Below are 26,969 nucleotides of genomic sequence, written 5' to 3'. Positions count from 1 at the left end.
GAGATGCCTGTTACATGAGACTTTACAAAATCAGCCAAAGAGATGATGATCATTCATAACTTGAAACATATATTTGATCAGGACCATTATAAGTTGCAAGAAGCCTAACATTTTATTTCAATCGCATACACTATTGTACACAAGACAAGTAGATTAGCAAATTATGCGGTGTGTAAAATAAAGAAACAGACCCCTGAAAATATCCCTTGAAGAGGCTTAACATTTAAAAAAGTAAAAGAAAAGAAAAAACTTTTGCAAAATGACCTCAAAATGACCTGTACTTTTCCAAACTTAGTTTGGTCGGGACAACAAAAGAGATACTGCATTTTACTAAGTCAGTTTTATCATTTTGTTGTTGTTTTAATTACAATATTATCTTGTAAGCACTGCATTAGGGAACAAACCAAAAGATTGATGACGTCCTATAAATGGAATTTGTTCTACTAGAAGCCTGACCCCCTCCGCTCCCTGCCTATAAAGTAATTGTGAAATGTTGAAAATTTACTTATTTATTTCATTCTTATTTAACCTGGGTTGACCTTTTCAATGTACTAGCATTGTTCTCCCAAGGTGCCCAGGTGTTATTTCTGTATAGTATTTTACCCATTTGACAAACATTGCACTTTTTGACTGCCCCCCCCTTGTGATGCTAGTTTCGTTTTTGGCTGGTTTCTTTTAACTTATCTTTATGTAAACAACCTCTTGTGTCAGCAGCCTATATATTCATTATAGATATGTGTGAACTTTGTTAATTTTCTATTTGCGCACAAGATTATCAATTAGTGATAACATGATCAACATCTATTCAATTTGTATAGATTTATCTACAAATAAAAGGTTGTTGATTTCATCATGTGACATATATATGAAATCATTGTACTTGATGCCGTTATAATTTACACAAGCAGTTGCTGTCATTTTGTGCAACATTTGATACGCTGTGGAATTAATAAAGATATTTTGAAATTCCTGTTGTTCAGGTAAATTGGAGTATTCTGCAAGCATATTTAAGCATCATTTATTATTATTAAAAGGGTTTGTTATGGTATAAAAAGTATTTCTGGGACACTTGTAAAGCATAGTGGTTTGGTGCTTAGTTAAGACATTTCAGTTGCAAACTTTGTGAGGCTATACTAACCTTTTTCCCTCTTTGTTTATATTGGCATCAGGTAATATACACTGAAACTAGGATGGCTACATCTATGCCAACCAATGTACCAAAAATTAAGAAGGATGAGCTCGCACTAGTAAAGCAAATTGGAAGTGGAGGATTTGGGGCTGTTTTCCAAATGACCTGGAAGAGTCCTCAAGGGGATATGTAAGTGGCGGCTAAAAGACTCAATGAGCCTGATCTCCATGAGTTGAACATTCTTGCTAGTCTTGATCATGCAAGTATTGTCAAGCTGCTTGGCTTTGTTGATGAAGAAATGGAGTTCATGTTGATTTTGGAACTGTGTGAAGGTGGCTCACTACGTAGCTATTTGGATGCACATGGGGGTCTATCAACAGACCTGCAACTGTTCATATATTGGGCAGAGCAAGCAATGATTCCGATAAAATACCTTAGGGGAAAGGAGATCGTGCACAAAGATTTGAAATCGCCCAACTACTTGATAACTCAAGATAATAAGCTCAAGTTAGCCGATTTCGGCCTGGCCAAGAAAATTGCACACACAATTAGCAATGCTACAGAGCGGGCATCCTATTCCTGGATGGCACCAGAGTTGTTTACTCTTGGTAAGCTCTCTCCAAACTATGACATCTTCGCATTAGCTGTGGTGATATGGGAATTATGGACAGGGATGTATCCATTCAAGGATTTGGAATTTCAAGTCATCTGGCATCGAGTCTGCATTCTGAAAGAGAGGCTACCAATCCCTGCTGATATGCCCCAACCAATAGCAGACTTGCTGAGGCCATTTCCATGCTGAGGCAGTGCTGGGATGAAGATTGGAAGAAAAGGCCAAGTATTGAACACATCATTTCTGTGGTAAGTGATTCTTGAAAATTACCCCATAAAGCCCTTCAGATAATAAGCACATAATAATTCCCACTTTTTCATGAAATAGGTCAAGTGATCCTTTAAGTGTCCCTTGACCTACCATATCCCTGCCTGCTAGAGTATGTATGTTGCATGAACATGGTTTCTGAATTTGACTTCCTTCTTTGACAGGGGCGCAGCCAGCTTTTTTTGGTCGGGGAGGGGGAATTAAATAAAAACTTTGGGGAATTTCCTGGGTGCATCATTTTGACCTGGTATTATCAGTGGGATAAAAACATATACTGGTTTTTTTTAAAGAAAAACTGTACATGTAAAGTCTGCGATCTTCCACAAATGGCTTTATTTAGACAATGTGCACATGCAGCACACAAAAAATTGGTATTTTACATTATTTTGTCCCATGATCTGGGAAAATTTTAGTGGAAAACAAGCTAATTGTCCCTTTTCTTTTCCTTCCTGATTTTCTCTTTCATTTTTTTGTCAGGGGGCACTTTTCTCTTTCATTTTTGTCAACTGCCCCCCTCCCTTTTGCACAGAATCCCCGGGACAAAGATATACCAAGATTTGATACAGATAATAGTTGTGAAAAAAAATATCTAGGTCAATTAAGAAATCAAAAGTCATATCGACCCCAATGAATGTGGTACTAAATGTATCTGACTGAAAGATCTGTTGTTTATTTTGAACTATCATTAGCAAAAGCAAATGCTAAGGTCCGTATGTACAAAACAAGTTCGACCAGGACAAACTTTAGACCTGGTCTAACTATGGAGATTAGTTGTACAGAGAAGGAACCGTTTGGTATTTACATACCTTCTACATTATTGTAGATCTTGTTTAATGCTTTTCAGCATTAAACAAGATCTACAATAATGTATTATCTACAATAATATAAAAATATTATATGGCTACAGTTTAACTTTTGGGCTTTGCTAGGAGTAAATCTGAGGTAAAGTAAAGATTCAAGGGATCCCTCCCCAAGTCTATAACCTTTAAAGTCAGACCATGCTTAACGTTAGACCTGGATTAACTTGTTTTGTGTATACGGACCTAGGAGTTCATTTCATGACAAATGGTCAGAACCTTGTTTCAGGGGTGTGATTCAAAGCTTGCAAAATATCCTGAAAGTAATAGAAAATCCTAAAAAACAGTGTGAAATCCCAAAAGAAACTGAAAAGCAATACAACTGCATACATTTTGGCCACAAAAAAATCCTGAAATCACACCCCTGATGTTTCAAATTCATATTATCCCTAACACCCAAAGGGCTTTTTGGCAACTGGAAGGGAAAGAAGGAAGGAATAAAGAGAGAAAAGAAACAAAGAAGTTGTTTGCTCTGGGTGGGATTTGAACCCGAGATCCCTCGCATGCCAACCATCATGTCAGCGACACTATTGCCAGCGACACTATATGCCATATTATAACATTTGCTGGTTTTTACACAATTGTAATGTACTTTAGTCAATAAAGATACTCTGCAAAAATCAAGACTTTAAGTGCTGTAGTTTTGTCAAAATCCGAGATTTTGAATAAAACGATGGAACCGGCGTTTTATTATTACGATGGAAATATTAGTCGAACACGTATGCACAGTACGTACACAGCGTGCGGGACACACATACACACACACTCAGAGGATCGTACCGTATTACGACCCTTGGAGTAACATGCATGGGTGCTAGTAGTAAATTCCAATTTTCTATGCTTTACCTCACTTGTTCGGCTCAAAATTAAAAGGGGACATATCTGACAGTAAAAGCTAACATTTTATGGAAAATAAATACTAATCTATTTTTACAAAATGTTATAATATGGCTTTAACCGCGCAGGTCTTTCTCTGGGCTATGTCTACATATCACTTAAGCTGATTACATCATCACATCACGTGATATGCGTGCAGTGCATATATCATGTAGTATTTTGCAGTACTCTGGCATGTTAGGGTTAAGGAGAATCGGAGAATCATCGTTCTTGCTGGAATTGCTCATTTTTTCATAAAGAGTCTTTAAACTCAACATTTTAAACATAGCCATTTCTGGTTCTAAGCTCTCGACTTAATTATAATTTTTTCATGCCTTCACATTTTTTATACATCTTAAAACAGATATCTGCGTGTAAACCAGCAGCAGAGGTATCAGCAGCACATATTTGGCAGCAACAAATCCTAGCTGGTCCTTGGGTACTGGAGAAGAGGTTTGGTTCACTTGGACCAAGTACACATTATGTACAAGACATTGCAGTTAACCCTAATGGGGATATCGCAATAATTATTGATGATGTTACATATGGGTTTTCTTCAATGCTAAAGGTATTCAGCAGTGAAGGGGTATATAAGTGCTGTACACATACTACAGGAGGACTACAACCAGGACAGAAGTCGAACCCATTTCAAATCACTACTAGCTGTGATGGAAGCACTTATTTTGTGACTAATAACACTAATTATGTACGACTGTACAGCATTGACTGTCAGTTCAAAGGTCAGTGGGAATCCTCATACAGACAGGCTTCCTCACATACTCCACGCCTATGTGGCCTCGCAATAGATGCTAAAGATCAGGTGTATGTAGGGGATGTTGCGGCAATGTATATAAATAAACATAAACAAGATGGGTCTTATGTAACTAGTATCAAGGTAGGCATGCAACCCCAGTATCTAGCTGTAACATCACAAGACACAATCATTGTAGGAGAGTTGAATAAGCCTCCCCAGATAGTAAGCAATACAGGGCAGGTCCTACTTACACTTAAGCATTCTACAGATGAGTTACAACAAAGGACATGTTATGGTGTTTACTGCTATAGGGATACAATATTCGTAACCAAATCCCAGAAATGTGAAATACTCTGCTACTCTGTATCAGGTCAATACCTAGGCTGTATTCCAATACATGGTGTTTACCCAATCTGCCTTGCAATGACAGCAAATGGTTCAAACTTAATTGTAGGTGACTTGCAACAGACTGTAGGCATTTATGTATTGCAAAAGTAGCTCAGCCCCATTTAAAGGAGCATAGTCTGATATTTTATGTCATGGTTTTCTACATTGGTTGAATAACGCATGAACAACCTATAGTGTTTCATGCTGGTATTTCAATCCCATTTGATATTCAGAGCAAAACAGTATGAATTTAAATGCCCATAGGATACTGTGTACATAATAAATGGGTTAACCTATTTTAGGCACGATTTGGCTTTACAATCAAAAATTTAAATTAAAAAAATAATTAAAAATATTGCATAGGGTCAATGAGATTGCCTTTCTGCTGATATCCATTGAGATAGGAAAAGTAAGGATGAGATTGTTGATCGGACTATATATTGTCCTTTCCTAGCAAACACACAAATGTTTTAGCATTAAAATGTTGGGTTATATAAAGGTCATGAAAACAATTTTAAAATGTTTTATGAAAACAAGTATATTAGTAAATTACATGGTGCGTAAAATGTATTCCTGCAAGAAGGGCGGTTCTTAAGCTTTCATAAGAAAAAAAATAAAAAATTAACATATTTGAGACATATTAGCCATACCAATAAGGATTTTGAAAGTTAACAGTAGAAATTGAAGTTGATATTTTATAAAACTGGCAGCCAATGTAGGTTATGCAGGAGTGGAGTGATATTATCACATTTCTATATATAGTGAGAGAGATAAGACGTACATATGAGCTCTGTAACTGTTGTAATATGTGAATATCTACATGTATATTGGGAAAGCCATTGATATTATTGGCTTCCTTGACTAATTGAATAAAATCAATGTATTAATATTAAGCAGTAAACTGTGACAGAAAGAAGTGAGCCAGATATACCAACTTGATGTGAGGAACAAGACAAGACAAAGATATATAAAAACTAATGCAGTGTGCAAAACCATGGAAGTTTATACTGATACTGCAATAGTAAAAAATTAACTACAAACGTCACGGTTTTCAACGCATTGATTGGGATGCCTCCACCATAGGGCGATTTAAATTAGGAAAGATATTATACCAGCTAAATATGTCAAACTGAATGAGTGGTAACAAACAAACATAACTTCACATGACTTTTGACCTCCGTATGTGACCTTGGATACCATCAATATATGAAGGTACCCATAATGGACCTACGACGGAAGCATAGACAGTGCAAAAACAGTATGCCTCACAGTGGAGGCATAAAAAAAACACAGAGATAAGTAGAAACAAGTGTGTCCCTGCTTGAAACATTGGTTGTGTATTTTTAATTTTTGTCTACTTATTATTTTTAATTTTCTTTGTCTTTGTCTTGTTCCACACATCAAGGTTGTATACCCGATTTTTTTCTGTTTTTATATATATTCTAGGTATTCTCTTGTATCATCTTTTGATCCTTGGTGTGTTTTGTACCTCGTCCGTTGGAGACACCATTACCTACTTTGTCAGTACACTGTGGTTTTTTAATTTCATGGCTAAAACTGTAAAAATATGGCTCCTGCCATCCGACCCACCTTAACATATCAAAAGTGCACCTATACAGTGCTGTAATCTCTTTGATTTGTCATAAAAGTTAATAAAGACTTGTTTGGGTCACTGACATTTTCTTTACAAATGTCTCTTTGCATAAACTATATAGCTGTTTTCTAAAAATAGTAGTTTTAACTGAGTAAACAAAATATAGGTATCAACAGAAATTATGCTATGAAGCAGCTTAACAGTGCATGGTCCAATATTTGTATGCTATGTTCTCTATCTCACATTGCGGCCAACCATTGAAACAATATGTTTCCAAATTTTGAATTGTATTGCTCAAACCGTTTTGATATTGAAATAAAATCATGTACAAAAATGCACCATATGATAGTATATATTTCCGGTTGTGGTTACCACAATTCACCATGTTTTTGTTCACAACAACAAACACATATATCTTGGGCATCAAATTTTCTTGGGGTTATAATAAAGCTTTCTTTGGATACTAAAATGTTGGTTTTTATGAAGAAATATGGTGGATGAGGCTGCTGTTTAGGTCACACCCTTTAACATAGACAAAAAGTTCACTATAAATCTTTTATTATGAACATCTCTTGGCATTAGGTTGACAAACTAACCTCTTTTCTTTCTTCTAACACAACAAGCTCATGTTCCAGTTGTTTTTGTAGTTTAGTAGCCAATTTATTTTCTCTGTTGATGTGTTGTAATGCCCTGGTTACAGCAATGTGTTCTTGTTGTATTGCCTGGTGCCTATGCCTATACATGGACAGAAACCTACAGAACATGGGGAAATAAAACAAAACAGAAAATCAAACTTACTTGTATGTGTTACATAACTGTGGTTCAGTTGGCAGTGATGTATTATTCTACATTTTACATCAAACAAAGAGGACATTCTTGCTTTATAAACACTAAATTTCATAGATGTAGGTAGTTAAACTTTGGGGAAAAAATCAAAATGTCCATTTCACTCCCCCCCTCCCTTTTTTTTTTTTTCTTCAGGACAAAAAAACCCCACAACAAAATCACTTTTTTGACCAAATTTGACCTATTTTGAACCATAATTGCCTGATTTGTGCCTCACCGCCAAAAATTCACTTTGCCTCCCCCACCCACAGAAAAAGTTCCTGGTACCACAACTACTTGATTACCTGATTTGTGCCCCACCACCAAAAAAATCACTTTGCCCCCCCTCCCCAGAAAAAGTTCCTGGTGCCACAACTGCTTGAATTATGTTGTTACTTTGTCACAAATACAGCCTGTCTCAAAAAAAATTGTGCAAGTGAAAAGCGCCCTCTCTGGCAATTAGAAAATACTTTTGTGACATAATACTTACATCAACGTCAAGGGCACAGTCTTAGCTCTCAAATGCCGTTTGTTCTGTTCGATTTGCTTGTTTCAATCTCGAGATATGTTTATTTAACAACGAAAGGGTAAAATCACAATTGTGCCACTTTTACTAGGGAAGAGAGCTGCACCATGTAAAATCAATGATAGCTGATGTTGATGCGTCTAATGCACTCCGCCTTCGGGGCTCGTGCATTAGAGGCATCATTCGCATCAACATCAGCGCGAGTGCATTATTTTGTCTAATTTCTCTCCCAAGAAGTAATATAAACCTATAAGGTCCATTATGCACAAAAGAGTTAGACCTGGTCTAAGTGGAATTTAGTACCATGAGAAAGGACATTTTCCTTTACATTTGCTTAAGTTATTTTGTATTATTTTTGAACGTTGCATTAAAATCTTTAGAATTTGCTAGCTACTCTAGGAAGGAAACAAGAGTAAAGGAACATTCCTGAACTTAATTCCAGTTAGGCCAGGTCTTACTTTAGACCCTGTGTAACTCGTTTGTGCATACGGACCTGTACAATATTTGTTTGTCTCTTAACATGTTGTGACTAAGAGAACAGTACCATGATAAAATCATTGACGTGCATATATGTATTTAATTTTACAGCAGAATGTGAAATATTTATTTATCTTTTAATCCGTGAAAAAGTAGAATTAGTATTCCTGCATCATAATAAAATAGTAAAAACAGTAAAAAAAATTGTATTGTGTAATTGATGCATTCTTTTAATTTCACGAAGGAACTCTTGATAAACTTGATGCTGTCACTGATTTACATCTAAAGCCCTCTTCCCTAGTAAAAGTGGCACAATTGTGATTTTACCCTTTCGTCGTTAACTAAGCATATCTCGAGATTAAAACAAGCAAATTGAACAGAACAAACGGTATTTGAGAGCTAAGACTACGCCCTTGACGTTGATGTAAGCAACATGTCACAACGGTATTTTCTAATTGCCACAGAGGGCGCTTTTCACTTGCACAATTTTTTTTGAGACAGGCTGTATACTTCCTATTTGTTCTGCAACTCAAGAAGAATGTATTTCAGTCCAATAACAGAAGTTTATGTGTTCTTTTGCTACTCGAGAGGCAAATGGTTAATTGGAGACCAGTAAAGTTGACTATTAATTATCATTCAAATAATTTACCTTTCTACAAATTTTTCATAGGTTGTGTTAGTGAGATGTTGGTAGTGCCCAGCCCCTCTCTCTCCTCCATCTAACTGTCTGACAGATAGATGCATGGTAGCTAATAAATGGGCTAGGTTCTCCTTTTGTATGGCAGCAAGACTGTCTTCACCTATAAATGAAACATAATAATAATGTTTGAAATGTAGCATGCCACAAGAATAGTAATGAGCAGTTCCCAAAAAGCAATAATATAATAGATATAGTGTTTTTCCCCATGGTCCTCTGTGGTCTGCGTCGGTATGAGCACACCACCAAACCCTTGCCAATATGAGCGGAGCTATGTTGACCTGTCAATGTGTCAGCAATAGTAGATCACATAGCAACCATACACAGACATGTGTGTGATTACATGTAACTCTGTATTACACACATTAAGATCACAAAACAGAAAAAGAATATTGGCAGCAACTTTATCCCATGGATTTTTTTGTTCCCAAAAACTTTTATTCCTTGGACTTGAGTCTGGTGTGGAAGGAAACATACACAAATTACCACTGGTCCCCTTCATAAAATACATATTAATACAAGCGCCTGGAGTGAAGAGACCCTAATTGAAAAAGTAGTTTTGCAATAGTTTTGATCAGTTCCATATCAAAGTTACAGAAATATATCTCAATTTCTAGATATTATTGTAGCTTATTTCTCACAAAATTACACTTACCTTTGAGGTGAAACATAGCATGGTCTACCAGTTTCTCCCTGGTCCAATGCTGATACCACATGGTATTTAGATGTTGGCTCAGAGCTGGGTATTCACGTATGCGACGTTGGAAGGCCTCACCGGTTGTTGATGACACCAGAACAATGCGGAAGTTTTCAGAGACAGTTCTGAAAGAAAATGACAAAAATACTATTATAAAAACTTCAATCATGTTACACTAAGGGCATGATCATAGACATCCACAAATTCCAATGTAAGACGAAAAAAAGAGCGTTCAACAATGGTGAATCCAAGCACAGATTAGTCAGGGCTTGCAGAATGGCTTGCCTGGTTGCCAGGGACATCCAAAATTTGATGCTGGGCAACTAAAAACACAGACTGGCATGCCTGGTGAGTAACCGGATTTAAATGATAGATGTGATTTAACTTATGCGTTTTAACGAAGTTCAATTAAAAAAATATGCAAATCAAGAACATCCAAGAAGAAGAAAAACAAAATCCCACATTTTGTTATCGCAGAATTTCATTATATGCATTCAGTAAAACAAATTGTGCGAAAGTAGGCATACTATTGCATCGCTTCGATATTTGTTATTGCCAACTCTCAAAGAGGCAGTATTTATTTTATGTGTGCCTCAAAAAGAAATACCTCGCATAGTCCGCATGAAATGATTTGTCTGCCGACTACTGTATCCAGTATTATAAATTTGTACGGCTTAAATGTACGTGTACAAACTTAGCAAAGACCAGGTAAGTAAAATATTCAGATGCACAAGCGGATTTCTATGTGGACTTGCCCGCTGGGCAAGTGGACATTGTAAAATTTTAAAAGGCCTGAGATTTGTTAGAGACTTACTTTAGGAAGAAATCCCATGCCGTCTCTCTTGTATATGTCAAACCAGCAGCAGTGACTTCTGTACGGATAGAGTTGATAATTGATGTCTGTTCCTCAGCAGAGAATAAGTGTGTGATGGCACCTGTCACTACAAACTCACTGATGTACACCAAGAAATCTTGACTCAGTAATTCCTCTTCTTGAAGAAGCAGAAGAATCTTTTCTCCCTGCACAAAATAGGATTCAAATAATAAAATAAATTAAATCAATCCTAATATTAACCCTAACATTAATGACTACCACGTGTGTGTGGTATGAAAATAACTGTTTTTGCGCAAGTGTTTCCTCCCTGAATGAAACAATTTACACACACAACTACTGCACTTAAACATTGCATGATTAAGTCCTTTGTAATTGCTTTGCTAGTGGATCTGCTATTCAATTTTTTAAGGGAAAATGAGAGATAAAGTTAAAGCAAATTGTATTTTGTTGGAAAAAAAATGATACTATTATACAGATGATTATGAATGAGATTAATGACTTTGCATCCGTTATTTGTGCCCCTCAGGATATTCCTTGGCCACAAAACAAAATTGTAAATTTTTTTGCAATACCCTCAAAATTTTAAATTTTCCACAATACCCTCAAAACAACTGATGCACAGCCATTAACCTCTAAACATCTGTTGCTACAATATGTGGCATAATCTGGTCCATTGAGGCCAAAGAAAGCATTTTTGAAAATTGAGTTACTATAACTACTACCTTATACAAACATTAGAGTATCATATACTGATAATACCGAAGGTCTAGCATACTTGGTCTAAAGGTATGAAGTTTTGTGATGTGTATTTTCTTATTTATTTTATTGTTATTTTTACTCCATATTTTTGCCCTTATCTCAATTTCAAATCTGCCGCCTTTGGACTCCATGGACGAGACAATGTCACATATGAAAACACTGTAGATGACAGTTAGCATCTGTGATCACTTACCCTGACACCAGCCCTTGTGTAAGCAGATATCATGTCAACCTTAAACTGATCTAGCTTGTATGTTGTAGTTGCAGTAATCGGTGATGGATTCACTTCAAATACTGTAAACCCACATAGGTTTGCTGCCAGTCTAGCGAAGAGATCACTCAATCCTGGGTTACCATCGGCAACCAGGAGACCGTGGCCTACATCATGTGGTGACATAATGGTACGGGCTAGACGGCACACTCTCTGGATGGTTTCCTGAAAAGGTCAAAGGTTAGAATACTTCATTAGTGTGAAAAGGAAAGAAAAAGTTTCTAAATTTCTAAAATTTCTTAAAATGGCAGTAATTAAATGACAATAATAACTTGCACTATCTATTTGATAGTCATTGCATAAAATCATTGGGGGTTTGTGTATTTCATGGACTCATGCCTCCTCAAAATAAACCAACCCCTCAGATTTCACACAATGACCTATAAACAGACGGTGTGCAATTATTATTGTCTTACCCGTTATACTCCTATTTTGCATATCTCTGAGGATAATAAACAATGCTCAAACTTATTGATTGTGCAGCAAATAAATGGGGATAAATCATTAGGAAATAATTATGAACTTAATAAAGACTGTTTCTGGGTGATTTATTTAAGGTGATTTCAAAGGCATTTTCAGTCAAATATAGGATGAGAAATGCAATTTATTTTAATAAGGCCTACAGTGAAATTCAGGGAAATATATCCAGAACTCCAGGCAGATGGTGTTGTATTAACATGTTCTATACTGCACAAATTAACTTGTGAACTCACCCTGTAGAGAGAAATCCTGATTTTTGGCTGACCCTTGTTGTACTCTTCCACTGCATCCTGTAACAGCGCCCTCACATGGCTGACATTATTACAAGGTTCATATTGATCTGTGATGTCACTGTCACCTGCCGTGGAGCTGCCGGTAGAGGCCGTGCGATAACCCCCGGCAGTCACTATGCCACTGTCCTGTTGCACAAGGTTACTGAATAGTGGCTGGTCTGGGTCAATGGCTAGTTGTAACTGTAAAATGATTAATTACAATATTGATTAGTAATAGTTAAAACAGAATAAGCAAGCAATTAAGTAATCAAACATCTACATGAAATGGACAATATTCTTGCACTTGAACTTTATTCATATAAATTATTCATAATTCAGTATCAAACTTACCAGGTCTTCACTGGTGAATTCTTTCCTGACAGCTGTGACAAACGCCTGCTGGAAGCGATCAAAATCAACTGGACTGACCAATGGCTGACCATATATCCACTCACATTCATGTCGCCATAGTAACAGGAGGCGTTCTTGAGGGACACCAGGTTTGAGTGACAAGCACACATTTCTAAAAGCAAAATTGAAAATTACAAACATGATAAATCTTAACTTACACTTACTTACATGTTGTGTCCTCAAACTATGATTACTATCTACATTCATTCAATTGTTACAGGCAGTCATATTATTCGGTAACTTAAGGCTGACAGACTATTTGACTTGGAACTTGACATGAGCTACCCCATTTAGCAAATATTTCAGCAAAACCTATCTTAAGAGATGGTTTGTATGTCTAAAAGGTGCAAAACTAACCATGTGGTGTGCTATGTTTTCCTGCATTCTGAAATTTCAATCATCACAACAAATCATAAAAAAACATCTAGTAAAGCTCATTAGCTATGCAAACTCAAAGGTCCGTATGCACAAAAGAGTTAGACCGTGTCTAAAGTTAGACCTGGTCTAAGTGGAATTTAGTTCCATCCTGAATGGTCCTTTACTATTATTTCCTTACAATGGTAGCTAGCCAATTCTAAAGATTTTAACGCAAAGTTCAATAATAATTCAAAATAACTTAAGCAAATGTAAAGGAAAATGTCCTTTCTCCACTAAATTCCACTTAGACCAGGTCTAATGTTAGACCCGGTCAAAATCTTTTGTGCATACGGACCAAAGTGCGCATACCCAGATTAACATCAGGGTCAAAAAAGTCAAAGGTCTCCATTTTGGATTTTGTGAATCCCATATTTTACCTGAATAGCAGCCTCATATCTCTCAGAGTAAAGATGTAATGACATCGTTGAGCCGTTGGTAAGAACATGGTTCTCATCCTGTCTTGTACCTCAATGGTGACATTCACCATGATGGACATCAACGAGCGTAAACTGTCTTCTTCCTTGTCAATCATCTGACGTCTCTGTAAAGGCAAGCAATTTCACATAATGTAGAATATAAATGTTTACATAACAAATTCCTTGTTATTTTCTCGTACATGTTTTCTTTATTATCTTTAATGGTAGTTTCCTACAACAGTCGTGATGATATGATGTGATGGGTCACAAAGGCACAGCCCCCCTCCCACTGGCCAAGCCACTACTTGTAGATAGTACAACTATAAGAATCAGCAAGTGAACTTATAATGCATATTAAGTAACTGTACCTTGTCTTTGCTTGATCCTGATGATGTAGTGGTTGGAGTTAAGAAATGTGTGTTGAGTAGTGTGGTAAAGATGCTGTGAATCTCACTCCATCTAATAATAAAACATAAAAGTACAAAAACAGTTATCAAGTGTTGTACTACAATAAAATTATTCTATAGAAAAGGAAATGAAATGATGGTCACATCCTATATAATATATATATATTGCCGTGTCTGTTTGTTGTTCAGTTAATCTATTTGTCTGCTCTGCATGTGACACCTGCATGCCTATCAAAGCAACAAGTCTAAGGGTGTAAGTAGGTAGGTTTAGTTTCAGTCCTACTTGTTGTTCCTTCACCACCAAAAAAATCATTAGGTTTACGGGATGAAAGAGCCACAAGCCGCAGAGGGCCAGGACTATAGTCCATTTTGGCTTCCTCAAGAGTCAGCGTGTGTAGTATTAAATTGTGCAAATTGACTCAAAGAACTGGCATGTTTACACACGATTAAAGTGGTGCATCTCTACACGCATGAAGTAACATATTCCAACAAAGTATTTACATCACTCTCTTGCGGAAGCTAAATGGACTATAAAAATAATAATAAACACTGGTAATCTTATTTAGAAACACTATATGTGACACGATCAAGAGGAATGAGTTGATACGACCTTTCTTTGTGAAGTTATGTCACTTTATCAATCGCTAAAAACAATAGAAAACAAAGAAATGTTAACACTTTCTTTGCTAATATCTCAAAATCAATGTTAGCGACATCCGACTCATTCCCCTTGATCGTGTCAGCTCTCATAGTTATTTCTCCTTGATTGGAACTGCAATGGTTTACCTACAAACTCCTATTTATGATTAAAGGCTACTAATTATATGCCACCATATGTTACAAAGAATAAACTTGCTAGGTCTGAATAAATTTTTGTTAGTATCATTTTACATCACTTACTTTGGATATGGCACGCCAAAGACAGCAAAATGTCTGATAAGTCTTTGACTCGGTGGAGGGACACTTGCTGGTGTGTGAGGGTTTAGTGTTGTCACATATGTCACGTTCTTGACCTCCCGTAGTCGGTGCGTGTCTGGTTCATAGACGCCACCGGAGTCCAGATGTTGACGCACCATCTCACATGCTGATTGGCGACCAAACTTGTCAACCTGTAAGATGGTAATGTTTCAGATGTTACTGTGATACATATTTTAAGCTCCTGATATTTTATAAGAGTCAGTTACCAAGATATTTATCAATATGTAATCAGCATATTATTAAATGTGACCTGCTACCATGAAATAAGTGGAAAGTCCAAGTTGGGAGTTCGAGACATCCTAACCGCTGAGTTGATATTCTTGTTTGCCATGCACCTGTACATTGTACCCTCATTCACAAAGGACATACAGACATACTATTGACTTGAATAGGTACATGTGATACACCAACACCAATGCAGCAGCCAGTGTGTCTTAACCCTACCAACTTACGACTTGACGCTCATTTTGTGCAAGCAAGTCACAAATTTGAATATTTCTAAAGCATGCATACATACAGTTAATTATTTTCTTTTCTTTTTTTTTTAATTATACACTGCTTAATTCTGATTTTAATGGATTTACATTGTGGAGAGACATTCTTTTTGTTCATTTTTCGATAATAACATATGAAGTACACCCTCCTAGTTGCTGATGACATGACCCAGAATTGAGTGAAAACATTAATACAGATTACAATATTTAATACATTGATTCAATAGTAGCAGTTCAGTAAGGTCACAACCAATTGACCAAGAAAAAATCTAACAACTTACATGGGCTAGATTGAGATCATCCACCAGACACATGAGTTTCTTGCTACCCTTGGGTATATATGTCCTACCATGCTTCCATTCTAATCTCTCCTCAAGACGCTGCCACAACACTCGGCTCTTGGTAAACCTGTTCAAAAATAAAATAATTACAAGAAAAATGGACATAAGCAATGGCTATCTGGAGATGGATACAATAGAAGTTTTACTTCATTTTAACTGGCCTAAACCACATTTACAAAGTCCAATTTCAAAAGGATCATTTTCTTTTGTAACAAGACAATCATACTGGACAATCATGGTTGACAAATCTAAAATGGACTTTTGTTTACAGAAAGGATAAATCATCACGCAACTGTAAGACCAGTGGGCAGCAGTTCATGTTTGTGATAATATTATAGAGCACAAAATCAGGGTGTGAGAGGCCACATACCAAAAAGGAGGAATATTACTACAAAAAAGCTGCAAAACAGTGTAAAATCAGGGTAAAAATGCCAAATATGGACTGAAAATAACAGCAAACATGTACATGTTGGCAACAAAAAAAGAGTGAAATCAGCTGAAAAGAGGGACTCTCACACCCCTGCAAAGTACCCTGTTTGCATCTCTAGTTTGACCATTACAGACCAACAGTTTTAAATTGAAAGTGATCATGACTGCAACAAGCTCACCTGTTTGTTGATATAGTGAGAGCCAACACCTCTGCTACTTCCCTGAGCACACTGTCCTGATACGGTCATTAACGATGGAGGTTTTACCACATCCAGCCTCACCTGCAAATAACACAGGTTTGCCTGCATCTGATAGGAGGCCAAGCAGGTAGGATAATTGCTGCAAATGAGGAAAAGGTAAAATACACATGTTACTCCTTTCTATGATTAACATTATCACTTTTCATAATAAAATACTTTTATGAATAAATCAATATTTATCTGGGGGATAGAAAAAATTATCGCACTACAGAATTTTAGAAGACCAAGGACAAGAAATGGCACTTTTTATGAAAAGAGAGAGCAAAGGCAAAAGAAAGTGAGGGGGAGGGGAAGAGATGGAGAAAGAGACACACAGGCAGAGACAGAGATGGGCAGAGACAGACAGACAGACACACAAACACAGAGACAGACAAAGAGACAATGACAGTGCATAAAGCTTTCTTTAAATTAATTTTATTTGAAATGAAATTTATTTCATTTACAACATCTCTTGTTCCTCAACATGAATGAATAATATATACACCTAAAACCAGACAAAGCAAAAAAAGAAAGGTTTGTCTCTAAAGAAAGTTTTTGCCCACTTTTGTTAGGCCGTTTGAATTTTCTGACTCCCCCCACCCCACAACTAATGGGAAAAAAGCATCCTTTACGCATCCTATACACATGGGGTAAAAAATTGATTGCACTAAGATTTAATTTAAAATTTAAAAGCTACACATACATTGTTCTGAGACAGACCTTTTGTTTTTGCCTAATACAACCAAGTTTGTGATGATGCATCAGTCCACCTATTCCTTTCATCTTACCTCAATTGTGACAGTGTGAACAAATGCATCTGGTGGGATGCCTTCATGGGGAGGCATGCTATATGGTGGAACAGCATCTGACCAGTTGACAAACTCATGGGACTCGCCATCCACAAAGTAATCAAATACCTATACAGAGAAAGACAAAAATTATTATGATACCCTAGAACCAATCACAATAACAGTGTCTTTGAAGATGACTTACAGGTAAAATATAGTTGACCATAGATGAATGAAGGTTCCTAAATTTCAATATATCGGCGAATGTATTGGTGTCATGCTTGGCCACAAAAGATATGTGTCTCCTTTACCTGTGTCAGGTAATTTGTGTTAACCTGTTTCCACACATAGAGTAAACTCAGTCTGGTGGCACTTGTATTTCAGACTCCTGTGAAATCACACACCACAGACTGTGAATCAACTCTTTTTACTTCAGAAACAAATAAACAAATAAACAATTTGGCTGGCTGTTTAGTAAATGACATTTAAAAAAATCCTCACAATAAAACAAAATTCATTAAATATATAGGCCTATGGAAATTTTTTTAACAGTTTCCCCTCCAGCATTATAAGCAAAATTAAATACTTTGTGTGGGAATTATTCTGCAATAAAAGTCTGAACTTAGTTATGAATGCCCTGGAATGTACTTGTAAGGCTTGGAAAGAAAATTCCAAATGTACAACATATCTGATTTTGTACGCTCTTATACTACGTACGATTGGCACTGCAGATATATAAGTTACAATGACTTTATGAAGGCTTGGGCAAACAGACATATAATAAATTGAGAGAGCAAAACATATCAGAGAGATTTAACCTTGCTCAAAATATCTATTCTGTGAACTTACCTCTCCTTCTTGAGGGAATGGTAAATCTTCCCATTTGGCTCTCCACCAATATCCAAAGGCAGATCTGAATCTTTCTTCCAAGGTGCCAGCAAATGCCCACATGCAGGAAAAGTTGACATATCGCTCATACTGCTCACTGGTTAGGTCTGTGTGTTGGCTGGTTAAACTCTGCAGAGAACAATGAACAGTGGCTTATGTATACAAGTAAGTACTACCAGTATATATCATGGTTTCATCTGTGAGGGAGAAGGAGCAGCTCAATTGGAAATAACAATTAAGAAATGATAAATTCTGCACTTTTTAAAAAAAATCACAGTCACAATTCCTTTTTTTGTTTTCTAAATGTGTTTTGGACATTGCAAATTACAAAATTTTGGATATTTTGTGAAATCTTTTTGCAGTTCTTGACCTTTTCGTCTTGGTTAAATTAACACCACCACTGCGTGTGTACAATACTGATGTATCCATGGTAGTCTGGAGTGATGATGATGGTTTTCAAACTCATCCAAGAACATCCAACTGAACCTGTTTAAAGACTGGAATGAAGACTACACACATGTATGAACTGAATTTGTGATGAACATCAACCACCAAAAATTGTCGGTATCAACTTTATTGAACTTTGAAACTTAGATTTGCATATATATATAAATAAATATACAAGAAGTCATAATTATTTTGTTGGATTGTGAAATTATATACTTTTGTTGAATATTAGTTATTCACTTATGAGATAACTTGCTTGTGGAACATTATTGAAATAATTTCATCAGAGGAAGCATCATGATTTGTATATTTGTGAAATATTATCAGTGAATTTGATAACAAATCAATTTGTGCTTTGAACTTGTTCCAATAAATATTATTTTTGTATTTTATAATTCTCAAATCTTGCATTCAACTGTGAGCATCACAATAAGAATGTCATAATAAAACAATCTAGATAGAAACTCACCTCCAATAAGTGACAGAAAGTTGACACCATATTAATCTCTGATACATCAATCATCCGTCTCATCCTTGGCTTACTAACTCTATCGGTACCAACCATGACAGCAGGCCTAGTACATGAGTCCAGATACTCCAGGGTTGGACCCACATATTTCTTTGTCAACTTCTGCAACACTTCTTGCTCTGATTCTGGTTGTGAGTTGAGCCATCTGGCAAGGATGATACACCAGTTGACATCGTTTTTGTCCAAGGAGAGAAGACCGACACGAGAGAGGACTGATGGGCTTAGACTTGCTGTTGACTCCATCTGCATGGATCAAGGATAACAAAATTCTTATATCAAATTTTCTTTTGAATGTTCTAGTTTTTATTCCATCAATGTAGGTATCCAAAGGAATTGAATTGGGCTGTTCCTGTTGAAATCCATATGTGACCCAATCTGATCCACTCGGGCTAAAGTCAGATATTTTGAAAATTGAGTTATTACCATTACTAACTTGCTCAGTACCTACGCTATGTTAAATCCCCAAGGTTTCTTAAATACTTGGTTGCAAAGTTATGAACCTTTTATATATCCATTTTCTTATGTTTTTTATTGTTCTTTTTTCCTCCTCATTTTTGCATATATCTCAGTTTCATTATTGCCGACTTCAGCCTGATTGGACCATATCTGGCCACATATAGCCGCATGAAAGACATGACCTTAATCTTCCACATGAATTTGAAGTGAGGTTACTTGAATGGGTGACTATTTGAAATCTACACCCCCTATGTAGGTGATTGGTCTCGCAAACCAGAGGTCACCGGTTCGATCCCACTTCAGTCAAATTTTCTTTGCACCCCTTCTTCATTTAATACTATTACCTGGTCAGTTCCTCTGTATATATTGTTTACTATAATTATTATTCAGTTACAAAAGGGAAAATGTGGGTTTCCTTCACCCTCTTTTCTTGAAGGGTAAGGTGTGGAAGCAATATAGCTTTGGCTCATAATCAAAAAAACAGTAGCTTTGCAACTGTGCCAGGCAAGGCCCTTCATCATTAATTGCCTCTCTCCACCCAGGAGTAAAAATGGGTACCTGCATAAACTGATGTATAAAGGCAGACCATACTCCTTGTATAAAATGGTGAAACTTCCACACAAAGCTATACTAATGAGACTAGTAATCCCTTGGGGGATCGCTGCATTTTGGCAGGCAGTTATTGATCTGGCATTACTTTACCTTACACCCTTTTGATGCGATGTACCTACCTCCCAGTAAAACCTGATGTTGTCTGGTATATGTATTCTTTCATTATTGGCTAGAACCAGGGAGCAGTCATTGTGGAAGAGGGAACCAAGGACCTCCATCTGCACACAGTCAACCTGTCAAATTGCAAACAAAAAAAAGAAAATCTTGATTATTATGCAGTGTCTAAATAATCACAATTTACAAATGGTTTATCATAAAGATTCCACTGAAGAAGTACTGAAGAAGAATTTTATCATACCGACAAGTCAATTTGATGCAAGCATTCCCTTTCCCTTGTATTTCGATAAAACAGGGCACACTTTTACTGTTCAAGTTAAAACTCTCGTTTTTGTTGAAGATGTGCAGTGTTTTGCTATGCAATACGAGTTAAATATGCCTACTATTGATGCCTTACCACTACAAGAGTTTATTGTTTTATCACCTTTGCACAAAAAACTAAGGGGGACGTGATGGGGTGTTTTTTTTTTGGGGGGGGGGCATCTGAAAATGTGCGAACTCAGCAATTTTGGCCCAAATAGTGGAATTTTCAACAATTTTTTAGTTTTGACTGGGGAGGGGAGGCTGTTTGGGTGAATGTTCCTTAATTCCCACCTCACCTTTGGTCAGCTACTGCTTTCTTTATTCATTTACAGCTAGATTGGTTATGATATTAGGCTCTCAAGATCAACCAAACATTGAATGAAAGAAAGTGTGAAACTGATCTACTTTATATTTGACTTATGAATCATGTTTCATAAGCAAGGTGACAGTATGGATTTCTAAAATTTCACCACAGTGCCAACTAAATTGATTGCTGTTTAATGTCATTTATTGACATATTGGATGAAAGTAAACCATTAAAAGATTTGAGGTGGAAATATATTTCCCATCTTCAAATTTACAAATTTTGTGCACATTTTTACCTTGCCATCCAGATGCAAGACCTTTATCTGTGGTTTACTGTTGATGAAGTCAGCAGTAGGCACCAGGCAATGCTTTCTCAGTAGAGCTGTGAACAGGCCATCTTTCCATTCCCTTTAACAAGAAGTAAACAGAACAGAAAATAATATCATCATGAAGTCTGCCATGCATTATGACCCTTCATCAGATCAAGTGATTTAATCAGAATTTGCAATTTTGCAAAATTATTTTATTAAATTAACTTGTTTAATTTCTGATATTTCTTTAACCTTGCTGGAGGATGGATGTTCTTAGTATTATGTAAGTTTTATTTTAGTTATCGGAAAATTTACCTACCAAACTACAGTACAAATTCAATGCTATTCCGCGCGTATTTCACCAGCAATAAATTGAAGATTATAAGCTTCCATTTCATGGCCTAAATGTGAGTGTCGCTTGACAAAATTACATTTTATGGTAGCCATGATGTATCTTCTCTTAATTCCATATGATTTTTATGAAATCAAATGTGAAACTTCCGATGGATGGTTCGGATTGAAGATCGCTTACGAAAAATCACGTATTTCGTATTTCCCCACAGGTACCACGACGCCATTTTAACTCATTCCGATGGGCGCAGTTCCCAAACAAACATATTACACAATGAGTAAGAACGAGGAATCAAAGAATATCGCGATGATGTTATGACCTGCGTTTCATGACCTTTCAAGCATCGTTAATCTCATTTCCCAGTCGTTTTTATTGCGACACACATGTAATGCTATCAGAAGTACACAGACACACTTTTGATTTTTGAAAAGCGGAAATTGAAATCGGTCAGAAAAATGAAAAAAGCGGATTTCCGCTCTGTAGCGGAGATTTCACACCCCTGATCTTTACTCACCCTTTGCATGGTCATCTCAAACTGAGGTTCTACCTGCAAATTGTGTGTGTGTGCTTTTCAAACACATGCTTTAATTACTATGTACACTTTGCAAAAGCCTTCTGACATGTTGCTAGAAAAGCACAAAGATGGTGGATCCATGTAATGGGTTAATGTCAATGATCTTTATCCAAACTTACTTTGAGTCAGGGTCTGCATAGCCAAGCAACTCATGGGTTTCTACTGCTTCAGTGAACACTCTTTGTGCTGTGACAATCTTGCCTAATTCCCTCTGTGCTCCAACCAATGTCCTGATGCATTCACTCTTGCCACAACCAGCTGGGCCAGTCACAATAACCTGTGTCAGACAGAAACAAGCAAGAATTACTATTTTGAAAGTGCATCACAACAAGGTATCCGTTTTAACAATTTACTATCATATTTGCCAGCAGACTTTGTAACTCAAAGTAGAAACATGCTATAATTGACTTGTCTTGGCAATTGATCTAATACATTATTGAATCTGGGTCACCATATGCACAGCATCCTTTGAGAGTAAAAACTTGCCACACCTCTCAAGGATGACGTCAATGCAATATTCTGAGCTTATCTCGCCGGCAACTAGGGGAAGAGAAAGCAAACAAGTGAGGGAGAGAAAGAAAGAAAGTGAGGAGAAAGATAAACAAGGAAAGAGACACAGCGATAGACACAGATGCAACAGAGAAAGAGAGAGATAAAAGAGACAAGAACAAAGACAGAGAGAAACAAAGAGGGAAAGATAGAGAACAGAAAGAGAGAAGGGAGAGAGGCAGCTGCCTACTTACTGTTTGGTGTGTGTCTGTGAGCTGTGCTAACTGTGAAACTCTAGCCTGGTATGCCACACCAGGTAACAATCCCAGCTCATTGGTTGCTACAGCGATGGCAGAACTGACGTCTTCAAGAGGTTGGTGCTCTCCTGAACCATTTGGCATGAAGTTCTGTGTGTTACCTGCTGGGTTGGTGTTGACTACTGGTGTGTTTAGCTCCAATGAACCTGCAAGAAAAGAATATGATATAATAAATGTATTTTGAGGAAAAAATGCCAGTACAAAAAACTTCGCTGTGCAGATTCAAGATGCACTCTGGAATCTACTTCCAAAGAATGGAAGAGAAACAATGATGTGTTTATCAAAATGGTACTTGCATCAACTGAATGGTGCTTGTGTCATTTGTGTACTTTTATCACTAACATTATACATTATTTAAATTCTTTGTATCAGCATTGTACAATCTAAGAACTACTCATCCAAAAGATATTTGAATAAAACTTGTACAGGTGGCGTGTTTCTATGCAAAATTTAATTTGATTATAATTATGACTTACAGTTACTAGACTAGTCTACTGTAAGATTAGATGAGATTGGTATTTCTAGACCTTGTCTATTTTAACTAATACAAATACTGAATTTTTTTTACAAGTGTTCAAGACTCTTTATTGCAGCATCTCAGCATTCACTCACCTGAAGTAGAACCGCCTCCAAATCCCATGGGTACACCAGCATCAGGAAATACATCCTCTACCATGGTTACAAACATCTCAGCATCGCTACCATGGAGACGGGGCATGAAGGTGTTTCTCAGCGCTATCACTAGTGCTTCACTTTCATACTTGATAAGAGCTTCAGGGACCTCCATGATTCCTAAAGTAGATATAAAGGTGAATTGGTGTCATATGATGCCTTTGATATAATAACATTGAAGAATGGGTGCTTTTTTGAGCAGCTTTGAGTAGTGAGTCATACACATCCAAACAAGGATGTCTGAAATGGTTTTTAATTGAAAAAGACAAAAATGGCAGATTTTTTGGGTGTATAGTCCATGTTTGTAGGTGAAAACAAACACACCCCCTACACCGCCCCACATTTGCAAACATACCCCACATACAGGTAATTTGCTTTAGTTTTACCTTTTTCTTGAGATCCATCAATTCCACTCTCTGAGCTATCTGTGTTGAAGTTGTAGTTCTGCGCAGCAATTGTCATCAAGGCTTTGGACACAATTAAAAAATACAAAGAATTAAAACAAGAAAGTTGTAGCATTAATAAATATCTTGATTTTTTTAGCAACTTCTAGTAACCCAATGTTGCAACTGATTTATTAAAATTTCAAATTTGATTATCTCAGATGTTTGAAATCTCTTCTTACAATTTTCAAAGGTTAACAAAATCTTTATTTAACCTTTGACCTCTTTTCAGAGAGTGATGTAGTCACTAATGATAGGTGACATAATCTAAACAAAGATGGCAATTTTGAAAAAAATTATCATCAATTACATCAATTAATCCAGGTAACATACATACTTTAGCTGAAGTCCAATACATCCTTGCTATCCATGGTTGCAAAGTTACCGGATTTATAATGTCAATGTTGCAATATATTAGGTTGTATTTTGCTTCATGGTATTCTTTTCCTGTATCTTTATCTCAGAATTTTCCCCATTAGCTTAATTACATCATTCACATTCTAGTAAAAAATGTGGTGTTTTTTTTTCAATTAACATAGCTGCTTTAGTTATTTAGCTTTAGATTGACACTAGCTACACAACCAGATGCACTGACAACAGCAGAAACAACAACTATTTTCTAGTACCTTCAGTTTCTTCTGCTATATGATAAGCCACCAAGTCGTCCAAGACAGCACCTGCTTCAAGTATGATGCGTCGTAGGTTCTGTAAGCTCCACCCATGTGCACCTTCATTAGAATCTCCACCTGAAGGACATCAAACATATCAAGCTGAGTAGCCAAGAACTAGCATAATTGATATTTGCTCATATACAGACCTACATAGCCAATATTAGCCATGATAGAAGCATCTAAATATCCCATGCCAAATATATGTCCATTTATTATTTTATATCTGTGATGCATACAAAGAAGTTAGTCTGGGAGAGTCCTAACTCTGTATAGTCCCTTGCACAATACTATTGAAAATCCACACTGGATTGTCACCTATATGCACTAAAATAGTACACCTCCTGCTTTTAACCATGGCTTGACATCAAACAAGTGTAAGAACTTAGCGGCCTAATTGGTACAAGTATGCAATGCATTGTGTCCACACGCATGGTGAAAAATCCAGATGTACACTACTTTATACTCCATGAGCGACCCTCAAACATGGAAAAAATCTTATCTACTTGGCATCACAAAGGGCAGTCCAAAACACAAAACATTAAAGTTATCTTAAGGTTGTTTTTGCAAATAACGTTTCAGGCATCAAAATGTCTAACTCTTACCTAATTTGATATCAAATGACACAGAAAGTGCCATGGGAATCATGTTAGTGCACATTGTAATGCAGTGATATCAGCTTGTGTGACAGCTCCACAGCTTGTACAAAACCTGAAGGAAAGAAATCAAACATTTAGCTTTCATCTTAAGGGATTGTTAATCAATTTTTCAATATTTAATTGACAATTATGTTGTTTGATCTTTGATCATAGCTAGCATAGCTCTTATTACTGTGAGTTCATTATTATAGTGTTTTCACTTTGTAAGTCTCAGCACAACCATGTAACTTCTTAGGTAACACAATGAATTTGTTTTTCCACTAAGTCATGACAATGTAAGTACAGCTTAAAGTTACACTTGATCGCTTTGCGATAGCAATGTTTTGTTTTTTTAAAAGCCATTCGCTTTTGAAAAGCAGCACATCACTTGTCATTTTTGCATTTATTTTAATTGTGATTATCAAACTCAAGGTTGCTGCTCTTGCAGACAACAGTTTAGGAAAATGGATTAAGCATATAAGATACTACACATTACTTAACATCATCATGACATGTATTATTGTTGATTTTTATTATTGTGAATTAATTCACTTTCAGAAGTTGATGATTGTGGATAGTAAATCAATGTTCAAAATAATAGATCATGTGATAGGCAATAGTAAACCAATTCACATGATTCACATGTTTAGTAACTTTTTTAAGGTTGCCACAACAACACGTTCTGCGTTTCAGTGGCATCCTCATCATTTTCACCATATTATACAATGTTTGTAAAAGCTTTTTTTTTTATATTGTAATTATTTGCATGGATGGAATTTGATGAAATAAAACTGAACTGAACTGAACTGACATCACATGAGAGTCAAAATTTCAAGTCTGCAAAGTTATTTTTGCAAAAGTAATAGTTCAACACTGCTAAAAAATTAAGTATGTAAAAATGCATGCCTGAACTTGCTTCTGTGATCGGGTGTCAATTCAGCTGAAGTACATAATAAAGTTGTGCACCTTGTTGAAGCAGCATTATCTCAGTAGAAGTAAAGTTTTAGTGATGTGATTTCCATAACAATTAAATTTTTTATCAATATACATTATCTTTTACTTATCAATTTGGACTCATTAAGAACCTACCTTGACTAAACAACATAACTTCTGCAGCAATTCTGAAATCCATGTTCACCACGGCAACGGTACGGAATTGTCGACTCAGCTCCGTCGGCAGCAGCCCTACGGCTGAATCCAGGATGAGCAATTTATCTGCCTTTGGCATGTAAGGTACATCAATCTTGCTATCCAGTGTTGCCAGACATGCCCCATTTGGATTGAGGGCAACATCCTCCCCCTGACTGAATGTAATGGTTGGTTTGTTGGCTCTCAGTGAGTCTAGATAGACTTGTAATAGTTGGGTGCAAACACTGAGGACAGATGGCTGGATGTGGTTGATGTTGTTGAAGCACACCCAACATCCTGTAAAGAATAGAAGATTATGCTGAGTTTTGAAAAGTATTGAATATGGTAAAATGAAAAGGGAAAAAAAGAAATCCTAAAATGGAAATTTACACTATAAAACACTTTCAACAAGGATATCAAATTTCCACCTGAAATAAAACCCTTATTTTTGAACAAAGATTGTGCTCATATTCATCATCACTA

At 36.4% G+C, this 26,969-nt stretch overlaps 1 pseudogene; it reads right to left on the bottom strand.

Annotated features, from left to right (window-relative positions):
- LOC140170004 (uncharacterized) overlaps positions 1-26,969 on the bottom strand; it is an 84,333-nt pseudogene that overhangs the window by 6,582 nt on the left and 50,782 nt on the right.

This window comes from Amphiura filiformis, chromosome 14 (genome assembly GCF_039555335.1).
Source record: "Amphiura filiformis chromosome 14, Afil_fr2py, whole genome shotgun sequence".
Classification (NCBI taxonomy): domain Eukaryota; kingdom Metazoa; phylum Echinodermata; class Ophiuroidea; order Amphilepidida; family Amphiuridae; genus Amphiura; species Amphiura filiformis.
The sequence above is the reverse complement of the archived record's forward strand: the minus strand, read 5'-3'. Positions and strand labels throughout refer to the sequence as shown.